The sequence below is a fragment of the Anolis carolinensis genome, chromosome 6, assembly GCF_035594765.1.
Source record: "Anolis carolinensis isolate JA03-04 chromosome 6, rAnoCar3.1.pri, whole genome shotgun sequence".
In the NCBI taxonomy this organism is placed as follows: Eukaryota; Metazoa; Chordata; class Lepidosauria; order Squamata; family Dactyloidae; genus Anolis; species Anolis carolinensis.
This window is the reverse complement of record NC_085846.1, coordinates 77,285,924-77,306,479: the sequence shown is the minus strand read 5'-3', so window position 1 is coordinate 77,306,479 and position 20,556 is coordinate 77,285,924. Positions and strand designations below refer to the sequence as shown.

At 41.5% G+C, this 20,556-nt stretch overlaps 2 protein-coding genes across 9 annotated transcripts in view; both read right to left on the bottom strand.

Moving 5' to 3' along the window:
• The window catches only part of znf385d (zinc finger protein 385D), a 506,886-nt gene that overhangs the window by 48,389 nt on the left and 437,941 nt on the right, over positions 1 to 20,556 (bottom strand). The gene's annotated exons all lie outside the window — the stretch shown is intronic.
• The window catches only part of LOC134299980 (uncharacterized), a 101,396-nt gene that overhangs the window by 34,567 nt on the left and 46,273 nt on the right, over positions 1 to 20,556 (bottom strand). The window lies entirely within an intron of this gene.

Below are 20,556 nucleotides of genomic sequence, written 5' to 3'. Positions count from 1 at the left end.
CTTTCCACATATTCTCCACATTGTGTGGATGTGTATGTATATTATATATACATGAGCCCCGATGGCGAAGTGTGTTAAAGCACTGAGCTGCTGAACTTACAGACCGAAAGGTCCCAGGTTCAAATCCCGGGAGCAGAGTGAGTGCCCGCTGTTAGCTCCAGCTTCTGCCCACCTAGCAGCTTGAAAACATGCCAATGTGAGTAGATCAATAAGTACCGCTCTGGCGGGAAGGTAATGGCACTCCATGTAGTCATGCCAGCCACATGACCTTGGAGGTGTCTATGGACAACACTGGCTCTTGGGCTTAGAAATGGAGATGAGCACCAACCCCCAGAGTCAGACATGACTGAACCTAACGTCAAGGGATACCTTTACCTTTACCTATACACACACACACACACACACACACATATGCAGGGACTCTCTCTCTCTCTCTCTCTCTCTCTCTATATATATATATATATATATATATATATATATATACACAGTATATATCACACACACACATTTGTTAAATTGGTGGACCAAACCATAATATGTTATGTTATATATACAGTATATATCACACACACACCAATTTAACAAAGTTTCAGCCACAAAAACAAAGTTTCTGAAGTAGAACAATGACTTTCACAGTAAAGACAACCCAATGAAACAGGAAATAAGACTTTCAAACCAGGAACAGATTTCTGCAATTATTAAAAAATGGTTTATTATAAAAGCTATGAAAATTCGCCAAAAATCAGAGGATAAGGGAAACATTCCAAATTTTGGTGAGCTATCAGTGTTAAATGTGTTCTACCACTGTACCAAGTTTGAAAAAGATCACTCAAAAAATGAGGGCGGGAGAGTCCTGTAAAATCTCCCCTTGTGCTGTTTTTTTTTGCCACTGCGCATGCGCGTCCGCCATTAACGAATTACTTTTGAAACTAACGAATTTTCGTTAAATTTTGAAAAATTTTGAGGGCAAAATTCGGAAATGACATCAGAAACGAAACGCTGGCGCCCCCTACTTTTGAAACGAGTTTAGAATCAATTTTTTCATGGATCGCTCAAGCCTACTAAATCTATATATATAAATGAGTGATGGCATCACAACGACCAACAAAACAACAAAACTACAGGCCCCCCAACCTCGAAATTTGACAACACAATCCATCATCCATGCCTCTAGGTTCATACAACAAAAAGAAAAGAAAAATAAAGTCCTAATTAGAGGGAAAGGAATAATTGTTTTTATCCAATTGCTGCCAGTTAGAGGACTAATCTCTGCCCACTTGGTCTCCTAGCAACCAACTCAGCCCAGGGGACAGGCAGATTTAGGCCTCACTTAGGCTTCTTCCACAGATTATCTAATTTGCACTGGATTATATGGCAGTGTAGACTCAAGGTCCTTCCACACAGCTATATAACCCATTTATAATGAACTTAATGTCAGGGGAAAACCTTTACCCTTTACCTTAACACGCATTCTCGACTTTAAGAGAGCTGACTTCCAAAAAATGAAGGAATTACTGAGCGGCATTCCATGGACGCCAATATTAAAAAACAAGGGAGTTAAGGATGGATGGGAGTTTTTCAAAAGTGAAATACTCAAGGCGCAAATGCAAACAGTGCCAACAAAGAAGAAAAATAAGACAAGTGCAAAGAAGCCAGAATGGATGTCCAAAGCACTTCTAACTGAGCTAAAGCTCAAAAGTGACATGCACAAGAAGTGGAAAAGGGGAGAAATCACCAAAGAAGAATTCAAACGTATAGCCAACACCTGTAGGGAAAAGGTTCGCAAGGCTAAAGCGCAAAATGAGCTCAGGCTTGCCAGGGACATAAAAAACAACAAAAAAGGCTTTTTTGCTTACATTGGTAGAAAAAGGAAGTAAAAGGAGGCGATAGGGCCTCTGCAAGGAGAAGATGGGGTGATGGCGACAGGGGACAGGGAAAAGGCAGAACTGCTCAATGCCTTCTTTGCCTCGGTCTTCTCACAAAAAGAAAGCCATCTTCAACCTCAGCAACATGAAATGGACGAAGGATTGGGGGACACCCAACCCCAAATAGGGAAACAAGTTGTCCAGGAACACCTGGCCTCTCTAAACGAATTCAAGTCCCCAGGGCCAGATCAGCTACATCCAAGAGTATTGAAGGAATTAGCGGAAGTTATTTCAGAACCACTAGCAATTATCTTCGAGAGTTCTTGGAGAACGGGAGAAGTCCCAGCAGATTGGAGGAGGGCAAATGTGGTCCCTATCTTCAAGAAGGGTAAAAAGAACGACCCAAACAATTACCGTCCGGTCAGCCTCACATCGATACCAGGCAAGATTCTGGAAAAGATCATCAAGGAAGTGGTCTGCGAACACTTAGAAACAAATGCGGTCATGGCTAATAGTCAACACGGATTTACCAAAAACAAGTCATGCCAGACTAATCTGATCTCTTTTTTTGATAGAGTTACGAGTTGGGTCGATACAGGGAATGCTGTGGATGTAGCCTACCTGGATTTCAGTAAGGCCTTCGACAAAGTCCCCCACGACCTTCTGGCAAATAAACTAGTAAAATGTGGGCTAGACAAAACTACGGTTAGGTGGATCTGTAATTGGCTAAGCGAACGAACCCAAAGGGTGCTCACCAATACGTCATCTTCATCTTGGAAAGAAGTGACAAGTGGAGTGCCGCAGGGCTCTGTCCTGGGCCCAGTTCTGTTCAACATCTTTATTAACGACTTAGACGAAGGGCTAGAAGGCACGATCATCAAGTTTGCAGATGACACCAAACTGGGAGGGATAGCTAACACTCCAGAAGACAGGAGCAGAATTCAAAACGATCTTGACAGACTAGAAAGATGGGCCGAAACTAACAAAATGAAGTTCAACAGGGACAAATGCAAGATACTTCACTTCGGCAGAAAAAATGGAAATCAAAGATATAGAATGGGGGATGCCTGGCTTGACAGCAGTGTGTGCGAAAAAGACCTTGGAGTCCTCGTGGACAACAAGTTAAACATGAGCCAACAATGTGATGCAGCAGCTAAAAAAGCCAAGGGGATTCTGGCCTGCATCAATAGGGGAATAGCGTCTAGATCCAGGGAAGTCATGCTCCCCCTCTATTCTGCCTTGGTCAGACCACACCTGGAATACTGTGTCCAATTCTGGGCACCACAGTTGAAGGGAGATGTTGACAAGCTGGAAAGCATCTAGAGGAGGGCGACTAAAATGATCAAAGGTCTGGAGAACAAGCCCTATGAGGAGCGGCTTAAAGAACTAGGCATGTTTAGCCTGCAAAAGAGAAGGCTGAGAGGAGACATGATAGCCATGTACAATTACGTGAAGGGAAGTCATAGGGAGGAGGGAGCAAGCTTGTTTTCTGCTGCCCTGCAGACTAGGACACGGAACAATGGCTTCAAACTACAGGAAAGGAGATTCCACCTGAACATCAGGAAGAACTTCCTCACTGTGAGGGCTGTTCGACAGTGGAACTCTCTCCCCCGGGCTGTGGTGGAGGCTCCTTCTTTGGAGGCTTTTAAGCAGAGGCTGGATGGCCATCTGTTGGGGGTGCTTTGAATGCGATTTCCTGCTTCTTGGCAGGGGGTTGGACTGGATGGCCCATGAGGTCTCTTCCAACTCTACTATTCTATGATTCTATGATTCTATGATTAACTACCACCAATTCCTCAATAGTTTATTTTCCATACCACCATACTTCACCACAGCAACGCGTGGCCGGGCACAGCTAGTCCAATATATAATCCCAATTCACTTGAATTTACAAATACTGGAATTTACACTGATTCATAGGAATTTACAAATTTATTGGATTACCACATTTTCATGGAGTATATTGCCCAATTCTAGCTGGGACTAATAGTAGTCAGAGGTCTGCAGTTAATTCACAGGATTTTGTCTCCTCTATCTTATACCTACCATACTGTAGCCATTGTAATATTTTACACAGTTTCATTAACTAAATATCTAAAGTTCTTGCTTATTGTAACCACTGTAAGCTGTTAGACCAGGGGTCCTCAAACTTTTTAAGTGGGGGGCCGATTCACAGTCCCTCAGACTGTTGGGGGGCCGGACTAGGATGAAATAGTCCAAAATTAAGATTGCTGTTGTTGTATGCCTTCAAGTCGTTTCAGACTTAGGTCAACCCTAAGTCTAAAGTTTAGGACAGAGGCCAGGTCAATGACCTTGGGAGGCCGCATCCAGCCCATGCACCTTAGTTTGGGGACCCCTGATCTAGATGATCTCATAAGACCATAGGTAAGCAAAGAGACCTCCAAAGACCATCTAGATGGTCTCATAAGACCATAGATAAGGAAAGGTACCCTCAAAGGCCATCTAGATGGTTTCATAAGACCATAGGTAAGGAAAGGGGCCCCCAAAGTCCATCAAGATGATCTCATAAAACCATAGATAAGGAAAGGGACCCTCAAAGGCCATCTAGATGGTCTCATATGACCATAGGTAACAAAAGTGACCTCCAAAAGCCATCTAGATGGTCTCATATGGCCGTAGCTAAGCAAAGAGACCTCCAAAGACCATCTAGACGATCTCATAAGGCTATAAGTAAGCAAAGAGACCTCCAAAGACCAGGTAGACTTAGGTCAACCCTAAGTCTAAAGTTAAGGACAGGGGCCAGGTAAAAGACCTTGGAGGGCCGCATCTGGCCCCCGGGCCTTAGTTTGGGGACCCCTGTGTTAGACAGTTACATTAATAAAATGCCCTGCCTGTTATACCCTATATAATGTACTTCTAGTCTGGCCATGTTAAAAAAGAAGAATCTGCAATTGGTTTAATCAAATGAAATGTTTACATTGTTCCAAGTTTTTTTAAATTTTATGTTGACATCTTCCTTAGGTATGTCTCCTAGATGGCCTGAAATTTCTGTGAAACTGTTTGCATGTGTCGAAGCAAAACTGCCAAACCTATGCAAAATAACTGCATATTTGTTGTTTGATTGAACTAATTTTTGTGAATAAAATATAGAATTTACAGCCAGGTATACAAGAAGCTATTTCGACTCTCCTGTTAAGAGTGCTCCAGCTCCATGTGAATACCGAGTAGACTGTTTTTTATTAACGTCATCAGAACAAATTAATTTACAGTGAAATACTCTTTTGCTGGGGCATCTAAGACTACATTTACATGCCTCTGTAATTTACTTCACTTATACTGCCTGCAATATTCATCATAAAAGCCTGCTTCTCATATTACTTAATTTGACAGGAGTGCATTAGCTGTGATAAATGCTTTGTAATGCACTTGCACAAGTGGATTCCATGGTAATTGCAGTTATTAAACACCAAGGGTGGCCTTCTTTGTTTGTTTTCATCCTTCTGTATACAATTGTGTAATTGGGCATTTGTGAAAAATATGCACAAATTTTAAAACATTTAGAAAATCATTTCTCTCTCTCTCTCTCTCTCTCTATCTATCTATCTATATATTACAGAAAGCAAAAGAAGGCTCTGCACTTTCTTTTCACATATTTCTATTCACTTTATGAAAGAGAACTTTTATATCTATATCATGAAGAAGTATGTGGAATGTTTACATCCATAGTTACTGTTTGTCATTTTTATTGGCTTTTTTGAAATTTTCAGTGATAGAAATTTCAAATTAACACCTTCCAACATCAAACAGAGTGTGAAAATGTCAGCACAACATGAATGTACTAGAAAATGAAATGCCTGAGTTAGAGATTTGTATCACATATTCTGGAGAAAAACCCCACATATATTTAAAAGTACCATATTCCGAATCACTTTTAAATAGTCTGCAAATCCTATTGATACTCGTGAATGAAACAGAAATGAAAAAGAGCTCGTTTAGACATTCTAGAATACGTAGTGGAAATCTTATTACAATCAGGTACACAATCTTGATTACAAGGAACATGATGACACTATAGCAAAGAAGACCAAAATATTCTTCCAAATGTACTAAATTAGAAATACCAGCAGTATTTCTTTTCAATTGCACAATCACAACTATCCTGAATAGATGTACTGTCTGTGGAAATATAAGAACTAATAATATTTTAGATTAGGGCAAAACTGTGCTAGGCTTTTTTGACATTTTTTTTAATGTTAACACTTCCTAAACTGCTGCAATACCCAGAAAGCTCCAAAACAGTATAAAGAACAAGGATAAGAGAGGTACGTGTAGTTGCACGTACACATACCAACCAGGTTGCATTTCTTTTATCAATTTATTTTAACTTTTTCTTTGCTTCCCATCCAATTTTGAGTCCATAAAACAGCTGAAGACCATAAAATATCTCCCAAATTTACTCCAGAATTCATATAAAAGTATAGGAATATAAATATCTATTCCTTAAAGACTATGCAAAATAAAAACAAATCTTCATATGTTTCCTGGTGGACAGAAAAGAGTCTGTTCTAACCACACAATAAAGTTGAAGGAAGCAACTTGAACATCTTCTTCCTGGATTATCTAAACCTTGAATGACCTTTTGGCACTTCAAGTCTCAGAAGCATTACCTGATCCAGACAATGCTAAGAAACTTGACTTCTGGTCACAAAAATCTGGAAGATCAAATGTTCCTGTTCTTGGTAAAAAAAGAATAAGAGAGGAAAGGCAGTGATAAATCACACTCATACCTGCCATAAAAATTAGTAGGTCTCATTCTGAAAAACTAGTGAAACTTACAATTCTATCAGTTTAATACTGTTTTGTCATCTGTTTTGGTTGTAACAACCTCTGACTGGTTATTTGTTGTGCCATCATCCTTATCTGCCATTGCGATTTCCCCTAATTCCTACACAGACTTAACATAGGGGGTGCCAATCAGGAATGTGATCCTTGTTGTTAATTCATGTCACCCATTATTAACAAGATAATTGATACTCTTATATTAACATAACTTTCTGAATGATTTTTCATAAGTTCTAACTCTTACAATTTATCCCTGAGATGTCGATCAGTTCATATCACCAGGCATGTCTTAAGCAAATCCTACTCGATTAATTTTTGAGGGAAAAGGATGGATCTGCAAATTTCCTTTTTTTTCTACTCAAGCGACTGGGTATTTATTAAAATGGCACATCCTTACGCAAAACAGGTATGAGCCTAGAAGCATCTTAAGGGGTTATTCAAGTTTTTCATTTTATTTGTGCGGAGGAGTTCAACACACCAGACAGATGCTAAACTTCAAGATTATAATCCAGATCTGTTTTACCATCTCACTGCAATGGAAGCTACATGCTGTCAATGACTTCAATAATTTGATCTTTAAAAGTGCTTTCTCTTTTAAAGTAAGCAAGTAAGTATTGTCTTTTGAGTTGGAAAAATGTGTTTTAGTCAAATCTTGATTTTTTTTGTTTGACACTTGATCTCATTCAATTGCTCAATTAAAAAAACCCCCACTTACATGGAATTTCACCTTGCTGCTGTTACTTTACATGACTGATGACAAATATTTTGATTTTGAAAGTTAATCACATTTCAATTTGGAAAGTGAGTTCTTCCACATTTTGCCCCTTTAAGGTCTGGTCTCATTATACCACAGAATCAGAACCCAAAGTAACTTTATTCACTTTATCCTGAATTTTATTCCTACCCAGACTTTGTTCTGTATGATATGCATTTATAGCAATTTTAATCTTTTTTGGTTCAGCACCAATTTGAGAGTTTGTTCAAAAGTGTAGACATTTCCTAAAAAAATAAACAAGAAGTTGAATATAATATAATAGAAATAAAAGTAGTTCCTCAGAAGATGGAAGCAAGATCACTAACTTTTTTGATCTATACAATTAGTTAAAAGAGTACAACATTACAGAGGAAGAAAAGAATGTTGGAAAAAGACTTCATCATGATGAAGGATGTTATTAGAGGAGAAAAGGACATAAAAGACACATGAAGCTAAAACACTTGGAATTGGGCAGAACCTTTTATAATGCACACAAGAAAGGAAATGCATCATTAATTATGTGTTATGGTCTATGTCTGTGTATATGTGCTCACACATGCATGCATATATGAGCACAATTCATATCCATGGTATTTTCATATTTCCTAGGGTATAATAAAAATGGAAGAAAGAAGCTTTAAAATTAATATAGCTTTAAGACACTTGATTTCTGACAACATATACATGCTATGGAAACTAATTCATATGAGAAGGCATAGCCTAAATTTAATTAATAGTCATGGTTAAAGAACACCAGCTGAATCAATATAATGTATCTACGTATAGAGTGACCACTTAGCCATTTATTCAATGGGTCTATCCTAATTAGGATTAGCAATTAGTTTGCTTAGATTACTATCAGAGTTTATACTTCTGTAGCATTAGTTCTCATTTGGTTTGGGAAGGCAAAAAGCATAAAGAACAATAAGCTAATTAACATCTCCCTAGTGAATGCCATACATGTCTTAATGCTCTCTAAAGGTCTAAAAAGCTTCCTTTCTTTGCTAATGGCCTAATATGTAATGTGCCTTGGTTTGGCAGAGCTGGGAGGGGGGACTAACCTGGATTGGTTTGGACAAATATAAAAAATAATGAACAATTGCTTCCCTGTGCTTTCAGTACATTAACATTTATTTTAAATGAAAGCACCCAAGAGATTGAATTATTGACAAATATTTAACTGACAATATGAGACCGGTGTTACCTATAGAACAGGGGGCCATTTGGGAGAGGGCAGAAAGATTAAAGGAATGATCACCTGGTAGCTGTTTCATATGAATTTTGCTCCTGCTGTTTCAATTTTTTCTTCTAGCTATTAAACCAGCAGAGTAGAAAATAGACACATTTGGATGACAAATTGGAAAAGCTGGTTGTACTAAGGATTAAAACTGTACAACAGATGTCTCAGGACTCCCATGACAAGGTGAATGAACTGTAAAGCTCATTCAGGAGAAAAGTGGCTTATTGCATGCATAAATGAGATAATGTAGAAAAACATGAAGAGAAAACACGATAACAATGAATATGGGGGTTTATGGTACCATAGAGGGCAGCCACACTGGGTCATTTAAACAGTTGAGCTATAATGCCTTATAAGGCAAATCTATGGATAGCCTTAGATTTGACTTATAATGCATTATGTGTTCAAGCTGAAGAATGGCACTATTAAGCTCACCCGTGTGTATATTGTTTGTTCATGTGTAAAAACTAGTGGGTGGTAGAGAAGGCATGAAAGAAACCTTCTGCACAAATCCTTGAAAACAATAAATTGATGATTTCAAGTTCTATTCTTTCATAGACAGCTCCAAACTGGTATTAGCACAGCAATATTGTCACAGGGCAGGGATAAAATTAATCTTGTTTCAGATGTTTAAAAATGAAAAATGCCTTTTAATTCCTCATTTTTAGTTTTGTGGAACAATTAATTGTATGTCACTTTCTGTGTACCTATTCTCATATACATATACTCGTAATCAAAAGAGGGGTCTATATTAACTGTAATATATATATATATATATATATATATATATATATATAGCCTGTTTTAAAAAGTAAGCACAATTATTATAATTGTGGTAGAATACATACACAAGATGTCTTTGGATGGATTGAATTTCCTGTTCACTTAAGGCAGATGGAACTATCAGTGAAAAGAGTGGGAAAAGCCACTGTAGTTCAATGGTCTATTTTCAATAAGGCATAAACCTCTAACATTGAAATCCTATGAAAATTCAATTCAGTTCAATAGGATATGGACAGGATACTTTTGTGGATATAATTCTGGGAATAATTTGGGTGGGTAGATGTTAAGAGTGGGGCCTTGCTCCAAACTCCTCCCCTCCCCAGATGTTATCTGGCTCCTTCTCCCAGGGGTCCATTTTTAACTTTTTCTATGCAGGGAGAGGTATACATTTCTAAGCACCTTACTGCTCAAAAGAAGCTTTTATGTACACTTTTTGCCATCCCATTGCATGGGAAAGGGAATCCTACCCTGCCTCTTTGCCTTCCCAACAGGAAGAATAAGCAAGGAAAGGTTAACGCTTGTTACACTTATGACCTCATCAGACGGGTCTGTTTTTGGTGGCATATGCAGTTTCAGCTTTAATGTAGCCACAGAGCCCACTGACTCCCATCCCATGTCATATAGCAACTTCTGGCAGGGCTCCATGGCTAGACTAAAGTGGAACCAGAGTATGCTGCCATGGCTGCAATCCAGGAGGCTTCCCATGTTGCACTGGCAAAAATGGGGAGGGGGGAGCCAGGTGGTGGATGTTTCCCCCCATGAGATGGGGTTTCCGGTAAGTCAGGCAATGTGGGGTGATGGGTCCCCCTCAAGGACACATCGGATTTGCCACAATCTGTGACAATTCCAGCGGCCAATATGATGAGGTTCATAGTCAGTGATTGGAGAGTGAAATGAAGAATTTAACTTCTTAATATTGCGTTAGTAGCAAGAGTCCTCCACTCTTCAAAACTTAGAAAAGCACATGGGGACTATGTGGTTGAGATTGTATAAAGGAGCTCCATAGCCATCCTGCTTCTTGGCAGGGGGTTGGGCTGGATGGCCCATGAGGTCTCTTCCAACTCTACTATTCTATGATTCTATGATTCTATGATTCTAAAATACCTCAAGACAAAAGGGAGTCACTTCATACCTGCAGTACACAAGCTATTTGAAGCCAATTCATAGCACAGCTTCTGTTTAGTACCCAGCTAGGCTCCTTTTCCAATTTTGTCCCACTTGAGCTTGTGCAATCAAAATTTTTGAGATCAATCCTGCAAGTTCCAAGATGTGTCTCCAATGTCATCCTACGACTAGAGACAGATTTCATGAGAGTGGAGGCCAAGGTGTGGGTGGTCATACTCAATTAATGGCTTAGATTATCCCTTTCTTCCCAATGGACTTGCCCCAACAACATTGTGGAATGACTTCCAGTCCACATTGAAGCAGGTAGTAGTAATCAAGATCTCATTTCTGGGCTTCTCTCCAGGACTGCAACTCAGCATGGGATATGATCAAGCCAAAGCACTCCTAAAACAACACACAACAGACACAGAGTGTCAATCAGATCTAACCAGCGCCCCATCCTTTACCAGCAACAAAGCCAGTAGATATCTCGCCTTCCTTATGGTACAGATTGTATCCCTATGGTATACAATCTAGAGGTACCCAACCATTGGAGGGTACTAACCCTAGCACGATGTCATGCTGTCCCATCTGTGACTCCCATCTGTGGCTGGAATTCTGTATTCATTTTCCTACAGGTAAACTTTTTTTAGAAGATGTATATAAAAGACTATTGTCACAAGACAGGAAATTATCTTAAATTGTGTCAACCGCTTAGTCAATCTAAAACAATTTAGCGAACACTGCTTCCTAGATTTTCAGCCAGGATTCTTTATTAACATTACCTTGTGATCCCTTACTGTTGTACCCTTATTGCTCTTTCAGGCCAAATACTAATTCACTGTGTACATTTTTATGAAAGCACTGTAAGCCATTAATATAGAAAGTTCACTTGAAATTTTATTCTGGTATCATTTCCAGTTTCACCATTGTTTAAAAACTTTATGCTCTGTCTCAAAAAAAAAAAAAAGTCTGTATCTTTCAGCATGCTCCAAGGAAAGAGACCCGTCACCAACAAAACACATCCTCAGTTTTGGTGGACAAATTTGAATGACTAAGGAAGCATGCTTCCTCTTGTGTGTATGGAAGAAACTTCAGCTCTCTAAGTGGCTTGGTTTTCAAATGCTATCATGCCAAAGTTTAATATTCTTGATTTAATAGGAGACAATATAGTTTTTGAGTCTAGAGTTTTCAGCATATTTAATTTTTACATCCTTGTTGATTTCCTTTGGGTGTTGGTAAAAACAACAACACAGGAACAAATATGTAGCATTTGTACAGAGGCATATAGAGGGAAGGGTATGAGAGTGTTCCAAAGTGACTATTTCCTTTCTCCCATCCATCCATCATCAGCTGAAATGTGAAGAAGATTTTATGAAAAAGGGGCATGAATACAAAAGATGCATGTTGTTTTAACTGAAATGTTGCTCCCTCCGAAGGACTATTCACACCACCAAATTGGTATAGTGTATATTGATATGATTTACTATCTAATTAGATAGATGGAAAAATATACACATTTTAATATACTTTGCTACTTTGTATCATTTTGGAAGGATTTTTACTATAAAAAGCAGGGAATATAATTGTAATCAATCTATAAATTATTTCAGGGCACTCTTTGAACATAACCCGCATAAAAGATATAAGTGACTGCTAAATGTCAATATTATCTTTCCCCTATATACCTTGGAAAGATTTGCCTTCCTCCCTTTTTTTGTTTCTAGTTTGACTTCTCTCAACTGTTAACACTTTCCTCTATTCTCCTTTTCAACCTATTGCTTTGCAGTAACAGCTGTTGTAATAGCCTATGTCACCTGAACTCCATTTGGGAAGTGGGCCTGCCAGATTGGGATTGACTGCCATTTCAGCCTGTTTGCCATCTGCTCGACATCAGTGGCCAGTTATAGCTTTGGGAGAAAAGCTTTGAGTGGATATGTAATAAATGAACGATATGTAAAAATGAGTTTTTAAAAATGATCTGTTAGTACTGAGTTTAGTTCTTTCCTCCCAGATGTATTTTAAATCCCCACCCTTGCATTTTGCACAACACCTTGGATTTCCCGAACATTTTACGATTTCACCTATTGTTTCAGCTTCATTTATTACAGTATTTCTTTCTTTTCCCATCAGCACCCTCAGGCAAAACAACAGACGCATCAACACTTTTCCTGTCAAAAGATAATTTGTCATGGCACAGTTGTATGAACAGGAATGTATTTCTAAATTATACTTATATGCTGTAGATTAATGGAAGAAGGAATATTGCATACAATAGGTTGTTTCTCATTTTTTGTGACTGCTCTCTAAAAATATTTTTTCTTCTTTGTTAAGTATCAAATGTGATCTGATTTTAAAAATTCACCATATAAAACTCAGAAACAGTAACAGAGCTAGTGATCCTGAGTGGGTAACTGTCAAGGGTTGTAGCGTTTTCACTGGTCTGTTTTATTACCCTGCTGGTACAAATATGGTCTAAATTTATGACATACACACATATAAGTAGATAGACAGACAAAACTTTTTTTAAAAAGTTGATAATATTTTCTATTTATACAAAATGATAACTAAAATTAATATATCTCTTGCCAGCTACCATTGTAGTTGTCAAATGTATGGACACCAATTTCTGAGATTTGACTTATGATCCATGTCAGTTGTGCAAGCAATGTTTGATTGCTGCCATTTATCAACCTGTTCCGTCCCCCAGGACGATGGTTTGCCTTACCTATTGGTCGTTTGTTTATTTTCCCTCCTTTACATTTTGTTTGAGCCTCTGGCTGCAAAAGCCTAGGAAAAGTGGCTTGGAATCTGCAAGAGCTGGCTGCAGTTTTCTTTGCAGTGATTGGTCAAAGAGTGCAACATCTTAGGACCGCCCTTTTTACCAGGGTCTAGTCTCCATTTTGGAGCTTCATTCTGGCTATAGTCTTCCAACGTGCTGGAGCTGTGCAAAGCTAACTGGGACAAATCATCCTCAAAACCAGGCCAATCTAAGCCTATCCAAATTAGATAAGTATTGAATTATATTGATCTGGAATAGGAAATCTAGTTAGAGGAGCAGAGTTATTCCATCGCTTCTAGAACTAATCTTTGCTGTAAAGATAGGGAAGGAAAGAGTTTCTCCTTCTAATATAGGCAGCGTGATTAGGGTATAGTGGTTTTATAATCACCTTTGCCTTCTGGAACCAGGGATAATTCTGTGACTAAAACCTATAGAAATTTGTTTCATTTTCTGCAACTTTAAGATCTGTGCCAGGTTTACAACCTTGTATGAATAAACATCCTTTTTTGAAGTTATCCAGACTCAGTCGTTCAATATCTATAGGACAGCTTATAGGGATTTGCAGTTCGCCCGGATAAAGGACAGCACGTTTCAGATTTATAGCTTTTTATTGTCCGGCGGACGGCACAGTTTTGAGGTAGATCAGCGGTTTTTCCGCTTGAGCTAGCTTGCACGGCTTTATAGTTTTTTATAGTTTAGGAAGTTTTAGTATAGGCTGCGGCTTTTCCGCCTGAGCTCAGTCTGCATACCTAAAGACTCTACCAGCGTCTGAGGCAGTGGAGCCCGCTCTCAGACCCGAAGGAGTCAAATAGTGGGGCTCTATTTCCTTGCTATTTGGCTCGCGTGTGCGCACGTGGCCCAGTGGCTTTCTGGGTTTGCACAGGCTGTGCAGTTCCCAGCAACGTCCAGGGCTCCCTCGGCGGTAGACCTCGAGCCGCGGAGCACCAGCGACAGTTCTTTGGCTGGCTCTGAGGCGTGAAGCCCACCAGAACCAGGCTAGAACCTGGACAGACCTGGCAACGCTGCTGCGAGTTCGGCCGGAGCACTCAACCGGCTTTGACAGCCTCTTCATCAGGAGTTCGGCCGGAGCACTCGGCCGGCTTTGACCTGCCTCATGGTCCGGCGGTGGTGACCTGCCTCATCGTCCTGCGGTGGTGACCTGCCTCATTGACCTGCGGCGGTGACCTGCCTCATCGTCCTGCGGTGGTGACCTGCCTCATCGTCCTGCGGTGGTGACCTGCCTCATCGTCCTGCGGTGGTGACCTGCCTCATCGTCCTGCGGTGGTGACCTGCTTCATCGACCTGCGGTGGTGACCTCCCTTCACAGCGGGGAGGAGGCGTCTCTTCTCTCCTCCTTTCCAAAGCCAGCCTCGGTGCTCCTTCGGCGGCAGGCCTCGAGCCGCAGAGCACGAGGTGCTTGAAAATTTGGCGAAGTCGCCATTTTGGCAGTTTACGTCACTCGGGCAAGGGAGGTAACAAGTGGCAAGTTGCTGTCAGTTGGCATTTTGCAACTTGCCCACCAAAATCTGGCGCCAAAGGTCACAATCTTTGTAAAGTATAGTTACTTAGTGATATATATTGCTATGGTTAAGTGCTGTGAATTGTATTATATATTGAATTTGCTTTTATTGTAAATTTACTTGCAGGTATATTGCATTTGCCTTTGTTGTAAATTTACTTGCTATTAAGAATACATAATGTCTATGCAATTTCAAGATGATACAGATGGCGTACCTCCTTCTGAGGCTGAAAGTAGGAATGAAAGGCCCCAAAGGATAAAGCACCCTTCAGCCAAGATGCTAGCCCATCTAATAGATGAAAAGGAGCTCCTCCATGTGAGGTTAGGTTCGGCATGGGAGCGAATTGTAACATTAATGGACAGAATAGAGAGCTTGGGTATCACAAGGGTGCCAGCCATATTACAGACAGACCTCGAAGAAGCCTTCGGTCTTTGGAGGGGTTTAGTGTCTAAGATAGTCCAGGTCCTCGAGCGCATTAACGCCAAGGATTCAGAGTTAGAAATAGGGAGTGTTTTAGCTGACACTAATGAGAAAGAAAATAGGGTGAGGGCAATCCTAGCTTCCTTATGCAGCCATGAGACCAATCTTTTGAAATCACCTGCTGTGGCACTTAGTCTTAAGTCCAACCGCTCTAGCCAGGTATCTAAACTAAGGGAGCGTGCATCGTCTAAACACAGCCACTCTAGCAAGTCTTCTGCTGCTGGGAGTGCCATCTCTTCCCTAGCTGCCTTGCACATTAAGGAGGCTGCACGTCTGGAGCTAAAGAGCAAGGTAGCGGGGGCGGAGGCTGATGCTAAGGCAGCTGATCTCACCCTTCCCTTTAAAGAAGAAGAGCAACGACTGCAAATAGAACAGGCCCGTAGACAAAGCGAAATGCAAATGGAACAGGCCCGTAGACAAAGCGAAATGCAAATGGAACAGGCCCAAAGACAAAGCGAAATGCAAATAGAACAGGCCCGTAGACAAAGCGAAATGCAAATAGAACAGGCTCGTATAGAGATGCTTAGAATAAAGATGGATGCCGCAGCCAAAAGGGTAAGGGCTGAGACTTTGGCCAAGGCCCTAATTGAGCCACTCACAGAAGAAAATGTAAGCCAGTTACCAATACAGGATCCTTCTGCCAAAGTGTTTGCGCACCTTGGCAGCATGAACAGCCAGTTTTCGGATGAGGAACAGGGAGACTTCTCTCCTTACCCAGAGCAGGGCCCCAAAGTCACTTTTGAATTTCCTGCAGAGCAGAGCGTCATAGCGGCGAGCTCACCCTTGCTCGAGCTACCTGTGCCTCCTGCTAAAACCCTAGGTCAGTCAATCAGGGCCTCAAGGCCGAGTGCTAGTTGGCCCCTACAGACAGCTGCACAGGGAACCATCGATTCGTCAGTGGTCGATGTCATCCCTCCAAGAGGCCAAAGGTTGACGCAAGGTACACGGTGGGAGTCCACTCCACAACAGCAAACTCCTCAATTGTTCCCTTCGACGCCAGAGTCCCAGCTTGTCTCCATCATCAGAAGCCCCAGAAGAGATCTTAAGGACAAGGGTGTCGAAAAGTTTTCGGACAAGCCTGAGGAATTTCTTCTCTGGAAGGCCACCTTCCAGAGAGCAATCAGAGACTTAAAGTTATTGCCTGAGGAAGAACTGACTCTTCTGGCTGCATGGTTGGGCCCAGCCTCATCCTCACAAGTTAAGAAGATCTACGCAGCCCACGTAGCCGATCCCGACAAAGCCCTGGAAAAGGCCTGGGCCAGGTTGCAGCAGAGGTATGGGGCCAGCACAGAGATTGAAGCATCTCTTATGGACAAGCTCCAAAGGTTCCCAGCTTTAAAACTCAAAGACTTCAAACTCTTGTGGGACCTCAGCGATCTCCTTGCGGAATTAGAGTCGGCCAAGGAGAATCCAGAACTGCCCGGTTTGAAGTGCCTCGATCAGCACCTGTCCCAGAGGCAGATCTTGACCAAGCTGCCCTTCACTTTGCAAGAACGCTGGGGACAGGAGGTCTTCAACTACAAGGAGGCCCACTCCCAGGCATACCCTCCATTTTCTCATTTGGTCCAGTTCATCACCAGGGCAGCCAGAGAAAGGAATGATCCACAGACGGGCCTCCCCACCTTATACCAAGGGACCCAGCCAGAGAAGGCACCTGAAGTGGACAAGAAACCACCTAGAGAGGCCAATAGACCTGTCAGCGTAAAGGCAGTCGAAACTCAACACAAGACTGACGAACCCAGGTCGGAGGTAAAGGAGTTGCTTTGCCCTATTCACCAAAAGCCTCACAGCTTGGCCAACTGCAGGGAGTTTAGTAGAAAGACATACAAAGAAAGGCAACAGCTAGTTCAAAAGCAGGGAATCTGCTTTAGATGCTGTGGAGCAACTCCACACTTTGCATCCAACTGCAAAGAAAACATCAAGTGTGAGAAATGCAACAGCCTCAAGCATTGCACCGCAATGCACAACTCCAATATCATCTCCCACCCCAAAGAGAACGCTTCACCAAAAGAAAAGTCAGCAGTCGAAGACACCGACAAGCCAGCCGCACCAGAGATGCAGGTGGAAGTTTCAGCAGTCGCCTGTACAGAGCTGTGTTCTGACTCGCACCAGTACAGAGTTTGTCATCCCATCTGCCTAGCAGATGTATATCCAGCCAGAAGACCTTGGCTTAAAAAGAGACTTTACGTGGCTTTGGATTCACAAAGCGACGCCTCCCTGGCGACTCCAGAGTTTTTCCAACTGTTTGACATAAAAACCCAGACGGTCGACTACACCATGTCCACCTGTGTAGGGAAGAAGAAGTTGCAGGGTCGCATAGCATCCGGCTTTGTTGTTTCCTCTTGTGACCAGAAGAGACAGTTCAAGTTGCCAGACCTGATTGAGTGTTCCTCCATCCCTCGGAACAAAAAACAGATTGTAACTAGAGAAGTTGTGGAGGCTCATCCACACTTGCGAAGGCTGAAGAACGCCTTACCTGCTTTCCGTCCAGATGTGAACATTGCCCTTCTGCTTGGTGCGGACTGTCCGAACTTGTTCTACGTGGACGACCAAGTTAAGGGACCTCCAGGGGCGCCCATTGCTCAGCTGCTACCACTAGGCTGGACAGTCATAGGCCCAGTGTGCATAAACAAGATGCACCCACCATCGTCGTTGGACTCCAATCAAGCACAGGTGCTTAAAGGTGGACGTCCTACACTTGTGCGCAGTTGCCTAAGTCACATCTCAGTCTACTGCCAAGCAATAACTCCAGAGTATTCCTCCATCTTCAAAGTCTCTGAGAGAGACGAAGCCATAGCGCTCTCGAAAGATGAGCAAAGGTTTTCGGATATTATGAATGCTCAAGTCTCACGAAGTGCAGAGGTGAAAGTTTGCAAGACAACCACAGAAATCAAGATGGGCCAAAGATCTTGTCTGGAACGACACCATTTTGAACGTTTTTCGGAATGGCACAGTCTTCTTAGAGCAGTTGCTAGGCTTATACATCGCTTAGTCTGCAAAGATAGTCAGCCTTTGCAAGTTCAGGACATGTTGAAGGCTAAGGGAGTAATATTCAGGTCAGTTCAGAGGCATGAGTTTAGTCTAGAAATAGCCAGGTTAGAACAAGGGCTTGACACCCCCAGCCGGAGTTTCTTGCGTGAGTTAAACCCATTTCTAGACAAGGAGGGCATTTTGAGAGTTGGAGGAAGGTTAGCCAAAGCTAAACTCAAAGTGTGTATAAAGAACCCCATCATTGTACCCCCCAATAGCCATATTGCTTTGCTGTTGGTTCGTCACTACCATGAGAAAATCCATCATCAAGGTAGAACTCTGACTGAGGCGACCCTTAGAAATGAAGGCCTGTGGGTGGTAAATGCTAAAAGTTTGGTCAGCAGTGTTATTTTTAAGTGTGTCAAATGTCGGCGACTCAGAGTCAGCTGATGGCTGAGTTACCTCAGGACAGGACTTTGACAGACCCCCCCCTTTTCCCATGTGGGAATCGATGTGTTTGGTCCTTGGGAGGTTGTCACTAGGAAAACCAGGGGTGGTGTTGTAAATAACAAAAGATGGGCGGGTTTGTTTACTTGTTTGTCAAAACGAACTGTCTATATAGAGGTTGCAGAGGGAATGGACACTTCATCATTCATAAATGCCTTGAAAAAGTTTATAGCCCTCAGAGGGCCAATTAAGTCAATTTGGTCGGACTGTGGCACCAATTTTGCATGTGCAGACCTTAGCCAACCACTTCTGGGAGAGGTGGAAGGCCGAATACTTAAGCCAGCTTCCAACCAGAAGACTCTGGCAAACCCCAAAGGACAATGCCAAGGTGGGAAACCTTGTGTTGCCAAAGGACAAAGACTTGCCCCGCTATGCCTGGCCTATGGGCATTATACTAAAGACCTTTCCTTGCCCTGACGGTAAGGTTAGAAAAGTTCAAGTAAAGACTCATAGTAAGGACAAAATGTCTGTCCTGGACAGACCAATTAGTGACCTCGTGTTGCTTATTGGAGATGTTTAAAGTTTTATACTGTTGTATTGTTGTGTATACAAAGGTGTTTGTATGTTTTTGATTGGTAAATTCCCACATCCTGGGAATTTAGCGGGGAGTGTTCCGTCCCCCAGGACGATGGTTTGCCTTACCTATTGGTCGTTTGTTTATTTTCCCTCCTTTACATTTTGTTTGAGCCTCTGGCTGCAAAAGCCTAGGAAAAGTGGCTTGGAATCTGCAAGAGCTGGCTGCAGTTTTCTTTGCAGTGATTGGTCAAAGAGTGCAACATCTTAGGACCGCCCTTTTTACCAGGGTCTAGTCTCCATTTTGGAGCTTCATTCTGGCTATAGTCTTCCAACGTGCTGGAGCTGTGCAAAGCTAACTGGGACAAATCATCCTCAAAACCAGGCCAATCTAAGCCTATCCAAATTAGATAAGTATTGAATTATATTGATCTGGAATAGGAAATCTAGTTAGAGGAGCAGAGTTATTCCATCGCTTCTAGAACTAATCTTTGCTGTAAAGATAGGGAAGGAAAGAGTTTCTCCTTCTAATATAGGCAGCGTGATTAGGGTATAGTGGTTTTATAATCACCTTTGCCTTCTGGAACCAGGGATAATTCTGTGACTAAAACCTATAGAAATTTGTTTCATTTTCTGCAACTTTAAGATCTGTGCCAGGTTTACAACCTTGTATGAATAAACATCCTTTTTTGAAGTTATCCAGACTCAGTCGTTCAATATCTATAGGACAGCTTATAGGGATTTGCAGTTCGCCCGGATAAAGGACAGCACGTTTCAGATTTATAGCTTTTTATTGTCCGGCGGACGGCACACAACCATTTGCCAATTCCACAAGGTGGAAAGAATTTGGAGTTGGGGCATTTTGTATCCAGAGGTTAGCAAATCCTTGAGAATAAAAACATTTTTTGTTCGTTGGCATTAAGGTGAGAACATTGCACTTGGGTGACAGAGCGAAGAGAGTTGATCAATATTTTCCAGGCACAGAGTAAGATTTGGAAACTTCTGCTCAAAAAATTAGGAAATGTTGTGACTATAGCTGTCCATGACTTATTTACTGACAACTACACAAATAACTGAAAATTACTGGGATTATACACAAGATCTACAAGAGGCACTTGGGTGAAAATTGTAAACATTCTATTAATCTGGTTTCAGAGTCATGGATTTTAATGAAACAATTTAATCCTCCAAAATGATTGAATCTTTCCCATTTAACATATCAAAATTATAATACT